The sequence below is a fragment of the Oryctolagus cuniculus genome, chromosome X (assembly GCF_964237555.1).
Source record: "Oryctolagus cuniculus chromosome X, mOryCun1.1, whole genome shotgun sequence".
NCBI classification, from domain to species: domain Eukaryota; kingdom Metazoa; phylum Chordata; class Mammalia; order Lagomorpha; family Leporidae; genus Oryctolagus; species Oryctolagus cuniculus.
In genome coordinates, this window is record NC_091453.1 from 15,338,701 (window position 1) to 15,354,930 (window position 16,230).

Genomic DNA, 16,230 nt, shown 5'->3' on the forward strand with positions numbered 1-16,230 from the left:
GGGAATGCTTATGATGGCCAACTAGCTTTCACTTGGTCTGGGAGGTTGCATGCAAGTGGTAGTTACATTCTGCCAAGAACTGGAATTCCCCTAAACCAACACCCCTGGACATTACTGGTCATCAAGGTTCTTATCTATGGAGAAGCAAAGAACTCATCGAATCTAGTTATTACAGCACTGTACGACCAGCTGTACCACTTTCAATTTGGTGAATTTCATTTGATAGGTACTATGAGATTTACTAATTGAATACCCAAGCATTATTTCTACCTAGTGTTTGAAATGATTACAAATTCAATGAGATGGTAGAATAAGAAGTCAAGGCTTTTGTCCATGGACACAATGAAGCAACAAAAATGTGGAACAAAATTGCTCTTGTGAGAACTGAAACCACTTAAGAGGTTTGCAGCACACCAGGTGATCACAGTACCAACAATAGCTGCATAATAGTGCTTATGAAAATTTGTAGCATTTTGTATACTATAGTCCCTTACTCTCCCTCACAAAGCCTGGCATGATCTGGAGAAAACTGTCCTCACCTGGATTTTTCTTTGGGAAGGAAAAATAAATGGAATGTGTTTCCAGCATTCTAGTTTTTTTCAGGGACTATGTGAGGAAGTGTTTTTTTTTAAAGATTTATTTATTTTAAAGACAGAATTGAGAGAGAGAGAGAGAGAGAAAGAGAGAGAGATGTCTTCCATCCACTGGTTCACTTCCCAAATGGCCACAACAGCCAGGGCTGGGCCAGGCTGAAGCCAGGAGCCAGGAGCCTCCCCCTGGCCTCCCATGTGGATACAGGGGCCCAAGCACCTTGGCTGTCCTCCACTGCTTTCCCAGGTGCACCAGCAGGGAGCTAGATCAGAAGCCAGGACTCGAACCAGTACCCACAGGGGGTGCTGCTATTGCAGGTGGTAGCTTAACCCGCTGTGCCACAACTCTGGCCTCAGGAAATGGTTTTTGTCAACTGAGTAGCAACACTGACGGGAATGGTGGTTTGAACACCACATTGGGGTTGCTTGAAAGCAAGTGAGCCTATTGACTTTTTAAAGCTTAAAAGAGACTGCAGTACTAGATCAAAAGATTATGGGCTCATGAGTAGAAATGGTCAAACCTCTAACTGGGAAACTACATGCACAAACCTAGAGAAGATACATCTTTAGAAAAAGGTTGAGGGGTCCCCACAATCTGGTTTGGTTGATTGATGAAGGTCTTTCCTGGTACAAAGCCAGTCCATAAAGACTGGGAGAAATGACTTTTTTTTAAATTCCCAAATATCAACAACAAATTCACAGGATATACAAAGAGACAGGAAAACACAGTCCGATAAAGGAACAAATTATTATCTAGTAACTGACCTAAAGAAATGGAAATCTGTGAATTACCTAACAACATATTCAAAATAACTGTTTTTAAGTTGCTTAATGAACTAAAAGAGAAAAGAGACAATTAAGCCAAATCAGAAAAATGGACAAAATTAGAATATCAACAAAGATATAAAAACTGATAAAAAGGGAACCAAACAGAAATTGGACTTGAAGAATACAGTGACTGAACTAAAGAATTTACTAAAGGGCTTTAGCAGCAGACTCAACCAAGGAGAAGAATCAGTGAGCTGCACGAGAGGTTAATTAAAATTATTGGATCAGTGGAGCAAAGAAGGAAAAATTATGTAGAAATGTGGAGAGCAGAAGGTATCTATTTTCCATAAAGCAGACATTGTGGAAGTCTCAGGAGAGGATTTAAATGAAGGAACAGAGACTATTTTATAAGATGATGGCTGAAATCTTCTCCAGTCTGAGGAAAGAAATGAGCAGGCAACTTCAAGAAGTTCAACTAAGTCCAACTAGGATAAACCCAAAAGACTTAAAATGAACATATCATAATCAAATCAAGTCATACACAAAAGAAAGAATCTTAATATTAGCAAGTGAGGGGTCAACCTTGTGGCATAGCAGGTAAAGCTATCACCTGCAATGCCAGTATCCTATATGGGTACCAGTTTTGTGTTCAGCTGCTCCAGTTCTGATCCAGGTCCCTGCTAATGGCCTGGGAAAAGCAATGGAAGATGGCCCAAGTGTTTGCATACCTAATACCCACATGGGAGGTTGGATTTAGCTCCTGGCTCCTGACTTCAGCCTGGAGCGAACTAGTGGTAGCAAGATCTCTCTCTCTGCTTCAAAATGAATAAGGAAATCTTAAAAAAAAAAAAACTAGCACGAAAAATTCCTCATAACGTAGAAGGTAGCTCCTATATTGGCAGATTTCTCAGCAGTAACCTTGCAGACCAGAAGGGAGTGGGTTGATAGCCTAAAACTGCTGAAGGGAAGGAAAAAATAAAAACTGCCATACATGAATATTCTATCTGGAAAAATCCTTTAAAAATGAGGGAGAAATTAAGACTTTATCAGATAAGCAAAGCTGTGGGAATTCATCACCACTAGACATGCCCTTCATGAGATGCTCAAAGAATGCTAGATAGTAACATGAAGCATATCAAAATATAAAGTGTTTTTGTAAAGAAAAGTAGACAAATATTAAACCTGGTAGTATTACAGTTTAATATTAGAGTTTAAATCACTTTAAATTCTGACATAGAATTTAAAAGACAAAATCAGAGTAAATAACTGTAAATCCATGCATGATAGACACACAATATAAAAATATGTAATTTGAAGAACTGGTCCTGTGGTATAGTAGATTAAGCTAACACTTAGAAGGCCACCATTCCATACTGGAGCGCCAGTTCAAGTCCCAGCTGCTCCACTTCAATCCAGCTCCCTGCTATATTTGTCTGTAATGTGCCTTGGAAAGCAGTTGCTGATGGCCCAGGTACTGGACCCCCGCCCAAGTGAGAGACCCACATGGAATTCCAGGCTCCTGATTTAGGCCCAGACAGGAGGCCATTGCAGCCATTTGAGGAGTGGACCTGTGGATGAAAGGTCTCTCTCTCTCTCTATCTTTAACTTTAAAATAAATAAAAATAAAATTTATGTAATTTGTACCATAAAGTGTGTCAAGAGAGAGTAAAGGAGTTTTTGTATGTAATTAAAGTTAGCAGTTTAAAATACGTTGTTATAACTTGGTGTAATCCAAATGATAGCCGCTAAGAAAATACCTATAGGAGATAGCATACCCACATGACCTGGCTTTACCATGTGCTGAATTTTCTCAGGGAAGGGAAATAAAATTGTAAATATGTACTGATTTTTATATCCGTGTGAGTCACAGTTTTTCATTTTTCTGGAAATCACTTTTAACCAAACCCTGTTCAAGGCTCCTTTTCTGGACATATGAACTAGTCCTAAATACACGTATTTATAGTGAAAATATTGGCTATTGTTGATCTTGTTGAAGTTGAACATTAATCATATAGGACAATCATGTGTTGCTCTGTCCAACAAAAAATTTTTGTAGTAATAGAATTTTATTCATGCTGTTGAATTGGGTAGTCATTATTACCACTGACATACTGAATTGATTTTGTTTAATTTGAATGTAAATAACCACATGTAACTACATATTGAACAGTTCTAAGTAATGAGTCACGTAGATATTGCTAAAGGTAGAAGAAACAAACTTGATATTAAAGAGATATTGCTGTGGTGTTCTACTAGAAATTTCTTAAACACTTGAATTTAGCAAACAAAATGCCTTTTGAAGGCATCCTTGACAAATCATGATTTGAAAAATATTTCATTATGTAGATGTTTATAATTTTTCCCAGAACTTTTAATAATTTAAAATAAGTTGTGACAGTCATATTTCATATTTAAAACTAGTGAATATGTTAATGCAATTTAAGCTAATAGCTTTTCTTGGGAACTCAAATGAGTTTTAAATGTCTTAGAATATTTTGTTTGCTTGTTTATAAAATTATGACATGTTACACTCCCTTGCTAGTGATCCAAATGATGCAGGAAATGTAATATTGGTGGAAGCTCTGAATTTGGAATTTTGGTTTTAAATTGAAAATATGAGCAAATAGATTAAAAGTCAGTCAGCGGTTACCATCCAGAAGTGAGAGTTTCAGTCATCCTGAGAGATGAAAGAAATACAGAAAAATGCATGAGATCAACCAAACATTTTGTAGCATCATTTTCAATTGTTGTACCACTTAGAACTGGATTAATAATAAGACCATAGGAGGCCAGCATTGTGGCATAGTGGATAAAGCTGATGCCTAGGACGCTGGCATCCCATAATAGGCACCAGTTGAAGTCCCAGCTGCTCCACTCTTACCCAGCTCCCTGCTAATGCACCCAGGAAAGCAACAGCAGATGACCTGAGTGCTTGGGCCCCTGCCACTCATGTGCGAGACTAGAAAGTGGTTTCTGGCTCCTGGCTTAGGCTTGCCTCAGCTCCAGCAGTTAAGGCCATTTGGAGAGTAGACCAGCGGATGGAAGATCGATCGATCTCTCTCTGCCCTCCTCTCTTTGTAACTCTGACTTTCAAATACATAAAATGAGTGTTTTAAAAAAATATTATGACCATATACTGGATTTTTTTGTTTCACAAACAGTATATGGAGCAGTATGATAGAATACCTATGTTAAAATGTATACTTTGACTAATCTTTTATAAACATGCTTTAATTAATTACTGAACAAATACCCATTGTTTTGCCTTTTTATGACTAATCACAGAACACACTTTGTCATTCAAACTTGAGCTTAATGGCAAAGGACACAAGGTATGAGTTTCATAAAATGTTTTGAATAGTATAGGTACCTCATATCTGTTAATATTTTTATAAATTCCCAAAAAGTTCTTGTGTTTTCCTAATGTAATTTAAGTGCCAATTGGTATATGAATTCCATTGAAAATTAGTTTTTTAAAAAGGTAAAATCATGAGTTTCATGAATATAAAAAGAGTGAGTAAAGATTTATTTACCTCATTAGTTAATGAGGTTACAATTCACTTGTTACAACAGGTCAAAAGAGAAAACACACATGCACACACACACACACAGATTGGGCTGATTAGGAGTTTGAAATCAATTTATAAATAGATGAAAAATTCTCATTACGCACATGACAATAATTAACTGCAACACTGAGAAGCACAATTCACTCACATTTCTTCGGGTAAGAATCATTTACACTATAATCAATTTTTTTTAAAAAATATTTATTTTATTTATTTTTAAGAGCAACAGAGAAAGGTAGACAGAGAAGTCTTCTATCCACTGACTCACTCCCCAGATGGCCGCAATGGCCAGAGCTGCACTGATCTGAAGCCAGGAGCCAGGAGCTTCTTCTCGGTCTCCCACACGGGTGCAGAGGCCCAAGGACTTGGGCCATCCTTCACTGCTTTCCCAGGCCATAGCAGAGAGCTGGATCAGAAGAGGAGCAGCCGGGACTAGAACTGGCGCCCATTATGGGATGCTGGTGCTTCATGCCATGGCTTTTACCCACTGTACCATAGTGCTGGCCCCCATATAGTCAATTTTCTAAAACTTATATAGGTGTTAAGTGAATCAAAGACAATGAAAGGAAGATAACACAGATTATATCCCCTAGAGAGCACATCTAGTAAATTTATTTCCCTTTTTCAGTGACTTTCACAATTTTATTTATAACCCTGATGAAGAGGAACAATGGTTTCCAGAGGTGGGCATTTGGCACAGTGGTTAAGATATTTGGGTCTGAATTGAATTCCAGGTTCCTGGATTTGTCCTGACCCAGCCTTGGCTGTTATGGCCATTTGAGAAGTAAACCAGTGGGTGGAAGATCTTTGTCTCTGTATCTTTCTGCTTTTGAAATAAAATTAAAACAAACAACGTTATAAAAAAATGATTTCCATTTTATCCTATTCCTCATCACTCCATATTGAATACTGCCTATTTGACCTATTTTTGTTACTTGATTCACCCTTTCTTATGGTTTGAATATGATTTGTCAGCACCAAAACTCATGGTAAGTTTGGCCCCTAATTTAAGATTGTGACGAGGTGTTGAAGCCTTAAGAGGAGATTAGGTTGTTAAAAGGCGTTAATGCACTTTTTTTTTTGGTGGAAATGAATTCTTCTTGTGGGGTTGATTGGTTACTGAAATGGATTTTTTTCAGGCAAGCCTGATACCTCCCGTTGCTCTTCTCTGTCATATCCGGTCTTCCACACACATGATCTTCCTCTTCCATTTTTCCATCATTCCTGGAGCAGCATGTGACCTCCATAAGAAGCCACACAGGTGCAGTCACCATGCCCTTGAAGCTCCAAAAACCTGAACCTAAATAAAATAAGTCTTTTTTCTTTATACATTATCCAGACTGAGGTATTCTGTTAACAGCAATGGAGAACAGACAAAGACTAATTTATTCTTTAAAAAAAAAAAAAAGGTGGAGGTGGCAGCCCTATGGTGTAGTAGGCTAAGCCTCTGCCTGTGGCACTGGCATCCTTTATGGGCGCCAGTTCATGTCCTGATTGCTCTTCTTCTGACCTAGCTCTCTGCTGGTGGCCTGGGAAAGCAGTGGTAGATGGCTCAACTGCTTGGGCCCCTGCACCCGTGTGGGAGACTTGGAAGAAGCTCCTGGCTCCTGGCTTTGGATTGGCCCGGTGGATGGAAGACTCTATCTCTCTTTCTCTCTCTGTAATTCTGCCTCTCAAATAAATCAATAAATAAAATCTTTATAAAAAAGACTAATTTATCTTGTTTATTTCAAAGGCAAAGAGACAGAGAGACAGAGAGAGATAGAGATCTCTCATGAATTGGTTTACTCCTCAAATGCCCACAACAATGAAGGCTGGACCAGGCCAAAGCAGGGAATTAGGGACTCAATCCAGATCTCCCATGTGAGTGGCGGGGACCCAAGTACTTGAGACATTACTGTCTTTCAGGAAATTATATACAGATACATTTAAAGATGTAGAGGTAATAAAGCTCACTAAATTTCAATGTAATCAGATTTTCAAATAATCTCTGATCAATATCTTAAATAGGAAAAAAATGATAAGCTCCCTCTAACATGTTTTGCCTCTTGTAACTTCTAATTACTTTGTATTGTAATAACCAAAGGTATTTATTTCTAACTTGTCATTTGTGTTTGAAATCTATAGAATGATAGTTAATCCTGAGGTACAACACCAAAATGAGAACATGAGAAGTTTTGGAGGCTGAATTAAGTGATTCACCAGTTGAATAATGATCTAACCTTGATTGAATTCTTCAAGAACTGTAGTAGTTATGAATTTTATTATATTCTCTCCTTTTCACATTGTTTCTTTAGATTTGATTTTTCGAAAACTTTAATAATACATAAGTGCAAAGAAACATTACTTTTGTGATTTCTTTATACTAGACATATTATTCAAATTGAAAAAATGCACACGTATATACACACAGGCACACACATCAGGAGTCTTTGAGAACTTCATGGATACTATGTATTATAAAAAATATATGGGAATGGATGTTAACTGCAGGTTAAGCCTCCACTTGGAACTCTGACATCCCACATCAGAGTGCGTGGTTACAGTCCCATCTCCACTTTGGATCCAGCTCCCTGCTAACGTGCTCCCTGGGAGGCAACAGATTATGAATCAAGTATCAGGGTCCCAGCCACCCACCTAGGAGATGGGATGCAGTTTCTGATTCCTGGCTTTTGCCTGGCCCAGTCCTGGCTGTTGTGAGTATTTGTGGAGTGAATCAGTAGATGGAATATTGCCTTTCTCTCTCTCTCTCTCTCATACTGCCTTTCTCTCTCATACTGCCTTTCAAATAAATACAAATAAATTTTAAAAACTTTCAATAGATTTCAAAATGTATTCACCATGATGGACTTATTGCTTAATTCCATCTTCATGAACTTATTAATGTGTTTGTGTGTGTGTGTATGTGTGTGTGTTTCATCCTTCCTATGTATGGTTGATAAAGAATCAGCCTGTAGGGTCCAACCAATATTGCAAATCATGGAGAAAAATCTAAAGTATGAGTAGGGTAGAGAGTAGGGTCATTGGAGCAATGTTGCTTTAAAAATGGCTTTTAATCTTAAATTTCCCTAAAATATATTGGGTTAAAAATGGTTTCTAGTGATTTTTCTCACTTCTGTCAAATTTTGGTAATATTACTTGGTTTACAAATGTTTATGTATGTCATGAAATGGAAATCAGTTTTACTATTGAAGTGCAGTATGGATTGATTTTTGATTGTCAGTATGTTTAATTTGAAGGATACTACTTCAAAATAGTGAATTAAATTTTCGATAATTTAGTATTCATTATTCAGTGCATAGGTTAGCACTGCATAATCACCATCTAGCGTAAGTAGTTAAACATTACAAGGCAGTGGAATCCCTTCCTCTTTTCCCTTTTCTTCCCTTCCTAATTATCTCCTCTTCTCCAAAGGAGGAAACATGTGATGGTAATCATTCTATGTATTTTTCATTTTTAATATATTTAGGTATGTATACTCAAGCAAATTGTACTTTTGTTTTATGGGTTTGAACTTTGTATAAGTGGTATGATAAAATATGTGTTCTGCAACACATGTTTGGTTCATTGTGCTATAATCATTTAAATTGATATGTATAACTCTGGTTAATTCTTTATCAGTGATATAAATATTCATCATTTATTCCACATTATCAATATTTTGCTTACCCAGGAAGAAATATAGTGAAAAACACAAGTTGGATAATATTCTGATTATTCTGATTACTTTCAGGGGTACAAAACAAAATTTACTTAGTGTCAGCAAGGAAAAAGAAATATTCATATGTCGCATAAGCATAAATAAGCTTCTCTGTTGCCTATGAATCAGTAATTTAAAAATAATCAAATAATACACTGATTCAGTAGTAAGGTACTATTTATCTCACCTCTACCAATTTTGAAGCTGATATATTGTATAGGAAAACTAAAAGCATAAGTATTGATTAGTGATTTGATGCAAAGGACTTGAGATGTGCTTGGGGATTGCTAGTGAGGTTCTGTTTTCAATCATGATGAAGAGACTTGATTCGATGTGCCTGAGGACCCTGTCTAATGAGTTGTATCATCTTAACAGACCACACACTCGTGAAAAACATGAAAACAAGTTAATCTTAATGATATCTCAGAAAAGTTCATCAGCTCATCAGGCAGTCAGCAAAAACAGTACAGAAAATGTTGCTGGGCCTTTGGCCCTCCATTCACTTTACCCTTAACAGGTAGAAAAATGACATGTATGGGAACAGTATTTGCTACTATCTCTGTCTGGTATGCCATGCATGGTTTGTCATGACAGGGGTAACATGTATGTAAGATAATGCAGATTAAATTGCTACAGTTAGTATAACGTAGTAAGAACATTTACCTTTTCTACCATGTTTCATCATTAATGGAAGAAATAGTAGCATTGTAGAGATAGGCATTTTGAATATATCACAGATCTGAGTCATGGACATTCATGTATGCTTTAGGACAAAAATCCTTTTCTAACAATTTTTGTCATTTCTTACTAGTGAGTTTTCTTAATTTTGTTTGAAATGCTTCCTGATATTTGCATTTTTAATATAACATTAGGTATTTTTTTTTGTTGGATTGCAGTCTTACTAGAACTTGGTTTTCTTTTTATTGAAAATATTTTTAAGTGATAGTCATTATCATATCATTGAAAGGAAATCAGAACTGACAAAAGTTAACGAACACAGCTCTTTTATAACCTATTCCCCAAATAATTTCCATATATTTATTTGATAATTGCAACCTATTTTATAAGTAGCAGAAATTCTGCAGAGTTGAGTGTGTTCTTAAACAATTCTATTTACATTAACACAGGTTAAAAAAATTATATCTGTCAAAGTCATTACTTGCCATGAAGAAAAAGGTTGCATCTGAATTTTCCTGTTTTAGTATTTTTTTGGTTAAAGAAGATAGAGAATATAATATATATTAATAAAATATTATATAATTAATATATAATATACTATATAATATTTTATGATATTAGTACTCTACTAATAATACTGTATTATGATAATGTAATTCTTTTTATTGCCTGTAGATATTAGAATATAAATTTGACTTTATATTTACACTAAGTTTTTTTGTAATTCCTAATATTTCTCAGGCAAAGCTATACACAAATGAGAATATATATTGCACATTCCATAGCTTATAAACTTATAATGAATATATGATTTGGTGAGAGGAAGAACCAAATTTTAATAGACAAGTTATAAACATGAAATTATTGCAGAATTTTGACACAGTATCATTATGTACAGGAAAAGATTGTTATATTTGCAAGTGAGACATTACCATATGAACTTGAAAGACTAATCTACAAATTAGCAAACTGGAACTTACAGAATGAAGCACTCACCTCTTTTTTTTTTGACTGAACTTTTTTTTCTTTTCACTCATATCCTCTCCTCAACATCTTTCAAATTACTAAGCAGATTGCCTAAAGGCGAAACCATCTCTGGAGAAATTGCAGTAACTTCTTTAGGGGCTTTCATACCTGGCTCTAGTTTCTCCCACCTTTGCTAATAGATTCACCCTCTTTGTTCACCTTTCGAAAGGAGGCATTGTAAGGAGGCTTTCCTACAGAGAATTTACAGTATCTAGTGACATCTGACTCTTTTTTTTTCTTAGGCTAGGCACTTCCTTACTGAAAGAAGCCTTTTATCAGTATCTATTATGCTCCCTTCCCACTGTTATAAATCCTCTATATTTTCTTAAATAAGACAGATTACATTAGGAATCTACTTCCAATGCCATAGCACTTGAATTTAGATGTGGGTCGGTTTTTTTCCTTCTCATCTCTATAAACTCAGATAGCTGCCTCAAGAAAACTTGCTTTTCTTGTTTGCTTTGTTCAGTTGTTAAGCTTTAATGCTAAGTGCTGAAGGAACACGGATAAAAGAGCATCTTAACAGATAGGAAATCCACCTTAGCTTCGATGTCTCTGCCACTTAACATGTTTAAGTTGTTTGGTGTGTGAACACTTGTCCCCAGGAGTGAACTGAGTCTGACTTGAAATTCTCAGGCATTTTTAGGATACATTTGGTTTCTGATTATGCATTGATAAATAGTGTGTTTTGATTTCAGAGCTGCTAATGATATATACCTATATATAATATATATAATATATATATTATAATACCTATAATTGTGTATTAATTTGGTCAGTATTAAGTTTATTTGAGTTTCAAGAGGGATATGGGTGATTTTTAATATAGAACAATTTATTTTATTTAATATTTAAATTTATTTCTGGAAAGTGATTCATTATATTTAAATTTCTCAGATACTCAAAGCAAAAAAAAATTATACAGAATGACTTTCCATTGTTGGTTTGAGGACCTGTAATATAGTATGGACTTACATCTCTACTGAGAAAAAAATTTTTTTAACTTTATTATTGCCTTGCTAGCTGAAGTGTGTTATCAAATTAGCTTAATACTTCAGAAGAACACTTTATTTTGATGTTATATTTAACTGGTGTCAAAATGTTATTGGATTGTGGCTGAATAATTGGCAAACCGTTAGGGAGTTTACACATAGCCATTTTAGTGATGTTATAAAGAAGTCCCTCATAGGAGATACTAACTCAGGTGAAAATTGCTCCTGTCAGTGTAAGTCCAAGAACTCTATTCCCTCAATTAAGGAACAAATAATCATTGCATCTTCATGGAAAGACCTGTGATAGCTCTTTTATGAATGAGTGATAATATTTCACTTGGTAATCAATATATGAAAACAGGTGAAGGTATTTTGAAAGATAGTACGCCTTTGTGGAATACAGAATCACTTCTTGGCAAAAGTATTCTTTCAAGGTGTGGTGCTTGCCTATATTAAGTAGCATTGGAAGGCCTATATGCATACCCAATTCAAAAGTATTGACAAAAATGTATAATCATGAGTTAAATGTGATGTTTTGATATATGTATACATTACAGAAATACTCAAGCTAATGAATAAAAGTAAATCCTGGCTTATTTGACTCTGTTTTCTTTACCCAAGAAAATGAAAATAAAAGATGATGCTAAAAAGCTACAGTAATTAGGAACTAAAGCAAAACTCTCAGTGTAGTCTCTGGGGCTACTTGATCTCCTGATTTTATTCATTCATTCATTGATTCATATACTTATTTATTCAGCAAGTGTTTAAGGGCCTAGTGTCTAAATCAGGCACAGGTCTATGTCATTGAATAAGACAGATTTGATTTGTAAAAACATGTAACTATAATTTAAAAACCATAAGATTGACTTGTTTAGAATGTACAATTTGATAATTTCACAGAATTACACAACCATCACTACAAATGCTTTTGGAACATTTTCTTTACAGCATTCGCAGTCACTCCCAATACCACCTCCCTTTAGCCCTTTGCAGCCAGTACTCTGATTTCTATAGATATGGATTTGCCTGTTCTGGATTTTTCAAACCAATGGAATCATGTAACAAGAGATCTTTTGTTTCTGGCTTACTTCTATCAGCAAGATATAATCCATGGTACATCATTTTTTCTTTTTACAGAATAATACATCTTTGTATAAATACAGCCCATTTCTGTTTATCCTTCCATCAGTGGATGATTATGTGTTGTGTCCACTTTTTTTTGGCTATTATGAATAACACTGCTGTGAACGTCTCATCTCCAAGACTTCATGTAGTTCCTCAAAGGTTAATGATAGTATATAAGGGTGCCAATTTCTTTATGTCCTTGTCAACACCTGTTATTGGTCTTTCTGATTGTAGACCTCCATGTGGGTATGAAAAGGTGTGTCATTTTGACATTTATTTACATTTCTCAATAATACTGAACATAATGATTCAGTTCACTACCGGGGACAAGTGTTCACTTGTACTTACTGACCATTTGTATGTCTTCTCTGTAGATAAATCTGTTCATTTTCTTTGAGTATTTTAAAATTGAGTTATTTGTGCTCTGGTTGAATTCAAGATTTCTTTAAACATTATAAATACAAGTCACTTTTGTATGATTTGAAAGTATTTTTTCTCATTCCTTAGGTTGTATTTTCACTATTTGGGCAATGTTCTTTGAAGCACACATTTTACAAATTTTTATAAAGTAAAATTTACTTTTTTGTCTCTTGTTTTTTGTTGTTGTTGTTGTTCCTATCTAGGCAGACAGCCTAATTCAACACTGTGCAGGTTTTCCCTATATTTTCTTCTAAGAGTTTTATAGTTTTAGCTCTAATATTTAGATTTGTGATTCTCGTTAAATTATGTTTGTGTATGTAGTGATAGGAGGGAGTCCAACTTCATTCTTAGGGATATTCAGTTTTCCTAGCTTGATGCCAATTGCAATCTAATGAAAAAGACAAATGCTTCTCAAAACTTCAATGCTAATTAAGAATGGCCCAGTGTTGGTATTAAAATGCAGGGACAGGGGTAGCACAAAATAGTCTGCTTTTCTACAAAGTTCCCAGGTAATTCTGCTGATAGTGGACCTAGGACATTTTCAATAACAAGGGATTAGCACAAGTAATTTCAAGGGCATCCTAATTTTGCACAGGCTTTGTTCTCACCTGGTTTTCTTACTGCTCTCTCATGCAGGAGGTTATCACTTCTAAAGTGCATCCCATTAAATCCAGCCATAAACTGAAAATTGCCACGTAGTATCGCTAATCCTGAGTTTTTAATTCACGGGAAAGATCAGACAGCTGGCTACATTAGAGTCAGGTGTTCAGCTCTTAGCTCCAAAAGCTTTGGCTTAGGGGGAGACTAGCTTGTAGTGGATAGAGGCTGCTCTCAAAGAGGGTTGTGGCTGGCCAGAGACGAAGGCTGTTACAGTTTTACAATTGGCCTGCTGTCTAATTTCAGGGTACTTTGGACATCTTTTAAATTGTGAATTCCTAAAAGGTTGGTAATTAGTAGGAATCAGTTGTTCTTTAAATGACTGCTGCTGAATAATTCCAGGCCGAGAAGTGGGAAATACAGTTTTCCATGATTATCAGCTAATCTCAGGCCTCATGTTTAACAACACTTGGTGAGTTGTGTGAGTTCAGTAAACACCCTTACTGGAACACGGGCAGTCCTAGTGCAAACACTATGGGGTGGCTGGGCCCTGGTAAGATACTAAGCCTTTGTGGGAGCTTTCTAACTCATAGACTGAGAATAGGAGCTGTTCTGTAGAAACATTTTATCATTTTGTTTCTGGAACAAAGTGTAGGTACTAAATCTATTTTAGTTTTCTTCCCTTTCCCTGACTTCCTACTACCAGAAAAGATTTTCTGTGATTTACATATAAATGACCAAGAATAATAGGGCCATTAAATTAAGAATAAAACAAGAGCCCCAGGATGGGAAGAGAACAGTTTTTCTACAAAATCAAGACTAAGGATGGTTTCTCTAACTGAATAAAAGTCTAGCTATAAGGTTTCTGGCAAGCAACATAAAAAGGGAAACAAACAATTTTTTTTTTTTTGACAGGCAGAGTTAGACCGTGAGAGAGACAGAAAGGTCTTCCTTCTATTGGTTCACCCCACAAATGGCTGCTATGGCCAGTGCGGAGCCAATCCGAAGCCAGGAGCCAGACACTTCCTGGTCTCCCATGCGGGTGCAGGTCCCAAGCACTTGGGCCATCCTTCACTGCACTTCCGGGCCACAGCGTAGAGGGGTTGAGAGTTAGGTCCAGAGAGAGCAGATGTGCCAGGGAAGCAGGTCCTGTTAAACTCTTGCAGGGGTGGGAGAGTGGGAGCAATGACTCCCATTAGGGTATGGGTGGAGCTAACGCTTGTGGTTGGGCCATTTGGTCACGTGACTTCTAGCAAGCCAGGCTGGGCTTAGGACTGAAGCTTATTGTGCAAGATAGTGATGGGGGCCAGAGCCTAAGGTGGCCCCCCGGGCTTTTGATGGCAGCACAGCTAAGACTGTGCTATTTTACTAACACCTTCTCTTTGGAGTTGCTTGTCTGATCATTGGAAACATTAGGGTCTTTCTTTTAGATCCAGTTAAATGGCAGATTTTACCTCATGTATCTAATGTCTCTGTTCTCTTGCTCTTTTTTTTTTTTCTCATAAAGAGAAACTATCAGTCAGTGAAGAGTAGCCAAATCACTAATTCATTGTAAGGATATTGACCTTTATATTTTACATGAAAAATATACTAGGTCCATTACACAATACATAGAATAAGTTGTACTCCCAATAAGCATGTAAATAAACTTGATAATCGGCAGCTGCTAAGATTTATTTATCTACTCATCATCTATTGAGCATTTAATATTGGAGATGCAGTGCTAAAGCTTGACTCATACAGTATCAAAAGAAAATTGGTTTGTTGGGAGGAGGAGAATATAAAACTTACTACCAAAACACACTCAAATTGTGCAGCAAGTCCAGAAGATATATATGTGTGTGCATTTATATATGTATGTGTGTATGTGCATATGTTTATATATGTGTATGCAAATATATGTATATATGTATAGTTTGAATTTATATAAACATATATAAATTTATATATATATAAACTATATATAGTTTGAATTTATTTTAAATTTAAAATGGTAGAAAAATTACCTTCTCCATTTAAGAAATGCTTTCCTAATTTGAACAGTTTTTTTGTAAAATGCCTCACATTTGTCAGAGGCTGATAGTAATGATGGTGATAATCATCCTGGCAACAAATCATTATATGTTATGTAATACATGCCAGGCCCCTTTCACAGCTGCGAACAGTTCTAAACCCGAGTTCACATCGCTTGTAAGTGATGCTGTTTGAATCCAATATTCTGGCAGTAGGGCATCAGATTTTGCACCGATAAACTATAATTAAACTACTTCTTTTTGGTATGATCAATATTCTATTAGAAAACTTCTCATTTATTTCTGTTAGAGTGCATAATGCCAATATGTCAGAACACATTAATTCTAGAAATGCTAGGTAAAACATTATTTTTTCTTACTCATGAACACTGTGTTGGTTACTAGTTAAAATCAACTGTGGTCTCTGATTATGAAGCTTTAAACATTCTTCCATTTCCAAATCTTATTTTGGTCTTATAAGTATTTGATACCTTGAGTATGTAAACTCCTAGTACAAAATTGTTGGTCACTTCAATGTTCCCTAGCACTTCCCAAGTCTTTTAGGGTGCAGGATGAATGGTGAGATATGTGAATCTTGTCCTTCACTGAGATTTGTATTTTGATCACTTTAAAAAGTTGCTTAATATTCTTGATATTTTATAGACTTCAAAATTTCTCTTGAAGTTGTAAATTCACCACGTTTTAATCTATTCTCCATCAAGTCAACAATTGACTTGTAATTGTCTTTGGTTT

At 35.8% G+C, this 16,230-nt stretch overlaps 1 protein-coding gene across 1 annotated transcript in view; it reads left to right on the forward strand.

Moving 5' to 3' along the window:
* The window catches only part of IL1RAPL1 (interleukin 1 receptor accessory protein like 1), a 1,403,208-nt gene that overhangs the window by 328,128 nt on the left and 1,058,850 nt on the right, over positions 1–16,230 (forward strand). The gene's annotated exons all lie outside the window — the stretch shown is intronic.